Here is a 5,176-nt window from a genome sequence, read left to right as displayed (position 1 = left end):
ACTGCTTCCCTTTCAAGATCTTGAAGTCTCAAAACTTCAGCCTACTTTCTGTACGAGGATGTAGATAATCTTGAGTCCCTGTGTTTTATATCTGATAACTCCACAGCTTCAAAGAGTATATTTCAGTCTAGATTTTCGAAAGCTTTCTCTAAATCTACACATAGGACTGACGGATGACATCGAAAACAAAGAAGGGCAGCTCGTTTTGTATTATCGTGAAGTAGGGGAGATAGTGCCACAGACATGATACCGGAATTGGAGTGGCAATCATTAAAACAATGGCGTTTTTCGTTGCGACGGGATCTTCCCATGAAATTTCAATGACCAGTTTTCTCTGCCAGTTGTGAAAACATTGTGTTGGCAACCACCTACATAGGGAGAAATTATCAACACAATAAATTAAGAAAAATCAGGGCTCCCACAGAAAAATTAAAGTGCTCGTTTTTCCCACGCGCCGTTCGAGAGTGGAACGGTAGAGAGACAGCTTGAAGGTGGTTTATTGAACCCTATGCCAGCACTTTATTGTGAATAGCAGAGTAATCACGTAGTTTTAGATGCTATAAACACAGGTTTGCCTTTATTCAGTCTGTCTACGAAGGTACCTGGTAGGATAAGTACTGCCATGTGTGTTCAGTCATTTTACATAAATCTAGCATTCTGTTCCCGTTTGTTTTCCATAGCACCTCCCTCTACATATTCCTTATACTCTACAGACTTATCTTCTTCACTTACTTCTGGCCTGCCTTCTGAGATCTTAATATTCGCACAGTTGCTTCTTTTGGTGATAACTAGGTTTTGAAAAGCTTAAGTAAAAACATGGACGTTGGACTCCAACATTTGTCATACGTTATTTGACGTAAAACATATTATTATTTAATGTCAATAGTCACATTACAATTTACAAACCTATTAAAGGAATCAGAAACAGACTCCAATCTTTTTTTTTTTTTAAAAGAACCCTTACAATTATACCATTAAAAGCAGGACATCTAAACCGGAAGTACAAAGTTACGGAAAACAAACTTTTATATCAACAGAGCGTGGCTACAAGCAGGTTTAACAAACAATCTTATCATTCAGATGAATTACAGTAACAGCCGTTAAATATACTATGAATTGCTCGATTCATTAAAAAAAAAAAACAATTGTATCGTTCAGAAGAGGATCTTAAAATCGGAAGTACAGAGCTCCCAAAAAACATGGTTCATGGTTACATCAACTGAGCGTGGCTGCAAGCAGGTTCAACAAACAACTGTATCAACCGAATGAATTACAATGACAGCTGTTAAATGTACCAACAAATTTCAAGCCTAGCTGACCGTTACACAGTTGAACATCATTCATCCAAATCCCGGGTTGTTCAAAAGACACCCCACTGATTCAAGCTGTTTGGAGGCCGTTTAGCAATGCATACCACTTAATAAAATATTCCCTAAACAATAAAATACACAGTCCCTCAAACAGACCAGACAGAAAGGTATAAAATTTAAACATAAACGGCCACCCGTATATTGAAATCAAAAAGACTTGTAGTTAAGTCTTAACAAATGTATAATTGTCGAAGTTTGAAAATAAGTTGAAGTGCATGCAACTGAAAAGTACTTCAGCAAAGTAAGCACAGAGCTACAGCAGACGGCTATGACAGCCAACAAGGAAAGAGCAGTCAAATTTCGCAGCAAGAGTAGTAGCTAATGACTGTGGACCAAGGAAAGGTTCGCCAGTTTGTCTTGATAAGTAACAGGTTTTAAACTGCACAAGCTGAGCAGTAGTGATAAGCCTGCGAATTTTAAGGAATAATTACAGAGGCATAATGAGGAGATACGTCAGCCTAGGCAAACACGCATTAAGCTCCTGAGCTCTTTAAATTCACCAAACGGATGTAACTACTGGTCCCCGCACGAACGGCGACACTCCGCCGTGGCAGGCATGAAGGGATCGACTTAACTTGAGCCACATCGACGCGGCTAGCAGGTGCTGCCGACTGTCGACAAACCCAGACGCCGTGCGGCGATTGGAGTCCCGCCGCGTCAACAAACAAACACGCCTCTGCTCTGGCCCAGGGAACAGGATCGCACCGTTTGCTTCTAAAGCTGCCTGTGAGCGCAGGTGAAAATGGGACAGTATTCCGTGGAAATAAAGCTTCACACAAGAACGGAGTAAAAAGGAAATATGTAGATTAATGGCTTGCAGGTACCAACAGGTTAAATTTAACACTCCTTAAAATTACTAATATTCACTATCGATCACGTCAGTACCCGCTGATTCAATAACTCAGACATACGCATATACCACGTGGCCTCTCACACAGATGGAGCCAGAAATTGTCCCCTTCACGATACCTGTCACAGGGAATACTCTTTCGCTTGTACAAAATATCATCAACATGAGTGTTCTGCCAAAAGGCAGGTTTTCACATGCTAGTTTTCCAGGCTGTCCAGTCTTCTGCCGTCCTCTTCAGGTCTGCATAATTTCCCCTTCCCTTTATGTCGTCCATCATCTTGTATCTCCTTCTTCCTCTCAGTCTTCTCCCACAAACCAATCCTTCCAAAGCCTCTGTTAGCAAGCACTCAAATGGCTCTGAGCACTATGGGACTCAACTGCTGAGGTCATTAGTCCCCTAGAACTTAGAACTAGTTAAACCTAACTAACCTAAGGACATCACAAACATCCATGCCCGAGGCAGGATTCGAACCTGCGACCGTAGCGGTCTTGCGGTTCCAGACTGCAGCGCCTTTAACCGCACGGCCACTTCGGCCGGCAGCAAGCACTCCCTTCTCAATGAATGTCCCAACCAGTTCTTTTTCCTTTCTCTTACAACCTTCAGCAGACGTCTTCTCTCACCAACCCTTTCCAATACTCTTTCATTACTCACTCTTTCCATCCAGCTTATTCTCTCCATTCTCCTCCACATCCACATCTCGAATGCCTCTAACCTTTTTTCATCCTCTCGTCTCAGCGTCCATTTTTCTATCCCATATAGTGCCACACTCCAGACGTAACATTTGCCGAGCCTTTTCCTTAGTCCATGATCTAATTTGCCACACAAGAGTCTCCTCTTTCTGTTGAATACGTCCTTCGCTATGGCAGTTCGAGTTTCCACCTCCTGGTGACATCTCGAGTCTTCAGTTATTTTGTCTCCAAGATATTTAATTGCACTTACTTAGCTAATGGTAGATTGTCCTATTTTAATATTCGACAGTCTGCGTCTTGTACTGATGACCATACTCTTTGTTTTTGCTGTGTTTATTTGCATCCCATTTTCCACAAGAGCTACATTCAGATCTCTCAGCATGTTATTGACTGTCCGCTCACTTTCTGCCACTAATACCATGTCATCACCAAATCTTATACATTCTATTCTCTTTCCACTAATACATATTCCTCTTTTCCCATCCAAGCTTTTCGCAATAATCTCTTCAAGGTATACGTTAAACAGCAGCGGGGAAAGGCAACAACCTTGTCTAACACCTCTTCAAATATTGCTTCCTTCTAACATATCATTTCCAATCCTTATCCTTACTTTCTCGTGTAAATATAGATTCTGTTGTTGTTGCTGTTGTGGTCTTCAGTCCTGAGACTGGTTTGATGCAGCTCTCCATGCTACTCTATCCTGTGCAAGCTCCTTCATCTCCCAGTACCTACTGCAGCCTACATCCTTCTCAATCTGCTTAGTGTATTCGTCTCGTGGTCTCCCTCTACGATTTTTACCCTCCACGCTGCCCTCCAATACTAAATTGGTGATCCCTCGATGTCTCAGAACATGTCCTACCAACCGATCCCTTCTTCCAGTCAAGTTGTGCCACAAGCTCCACTTCTCCCCAATTCTATTCAATACCTTCTCATTAGTTATGTGATCTACCCATCTAATCTTCAGCGTTCTTCTGTAGCATCACATTTCGAAAGCTTCTATTCTTTTCTTGACTAAACTATTAATCGTCCACGTTTCACTTCCATACATGGCTACACTCCATACAAATACTTCCAGAAACGACTTCCTGACACTTAAATCTACACTCGATGTTAACAAATTTTTCTTCTTCAGAAAAGCTTTCCTTGCCATTGCCAGTCTACATTTTATATCCTCTCTACTTCGACCATCATCAGTTATTTTACTCCCTAAATAGCAAAACTCCTTTACTACTTTAAGTGTCTCATTTCCTAATCTAATACCCTCAGCATCACCCGACTTAATTCGACTACATGCCATTATCCTCGTTTTGCTTTTGTTGCTGTTCATCTTATACCCTCCTTTCAAGACACTGTCCATTCCGTTCAACTGCTCTTCCAGGTCCTTTGCTGTCTCTGACAGAATTACAATGTCATCGGTGAACCTCAAAGTTTTTATTTCTTCTCCATGGATTTTAATACCTACTCCGAACTTTTCTTTTGTTTCCTTTATTGGTTGCTCAATATACTGATTGAATAACATCGGGGATAGGCTACAACCCTGTCTCACTCCCTTCCCAACCACTGCTTCCCTTTCATACCCCTCGACTCTTATATCTGCCATCTGGTTTCTGTACAAATTGTAAATAGCCTTTCGGTCTCCGTATTTCACCCCTGCCACCTTCAGAATTTGAAAGAGAGTATTCCAATCAACATTGTCAAAGGCTTTCTCTAAGTCTACAAATGCTGGAAACGTAGGTTTGCCTTCGCTTAATCTTTCTTCTAAGATAATATAGATTCTGTATCAGTCGAAATATGGCCTAGAATATAAATTAGAATTAGTAACACTGACTGATGGTCATACGCTGAAACACTGCTAGGTGCTTTAATATAACAGGCGGGATTCCATATAACACAGGCAAGGCCTTGCAATATCGAGTCGTCAGATTAAGAAAACAACACTTAACTCCTCTTAGGTGAGAAGCAGTCGCGACTTGAAGGATTCCAGGCAGGGCGTTATTGCTTTCAACCCACGGAGACGATCTTCAAATGGCTCTAAGCACTATGGGACAACAGTTGAGGTCATCAGTTCCCTAAACTTAGAATTACTTAAACCTAACTAACCTAAGGACATCACACACATCCATGCCCGAGGCAGGATTCGAACCTGCAATAGTAGCTGCTGCGTGGTTCCGGACTGAAACGCCTAGAACTGCTCGGCCACCGCTGCTAGGCGATCTTCGAAGTGGCGTAAACCTTAAGTTTTGAGACCAGGTTGCACTCGAAGTCC

The sequence above is a fragment of the Schistocerca nitens genome, chromosome 1 (assembly GCF_023898315.1).
Source record: "Schistocerca nitens isolate TAMUIC-IGC-003100 chromosome 1, iqSchNite1.1, whole genome shotgun sequence".
In the NCBI taxonomy this organism is placed as follows: Eukaryota; Metazoa; Arthropoda; class Insecta; order Orthoptera; family Acrididae; genus Schistocerca; species Schistocerca nitens.
This window is presented reverse-complemented; position numbering follows the sequence as displayed.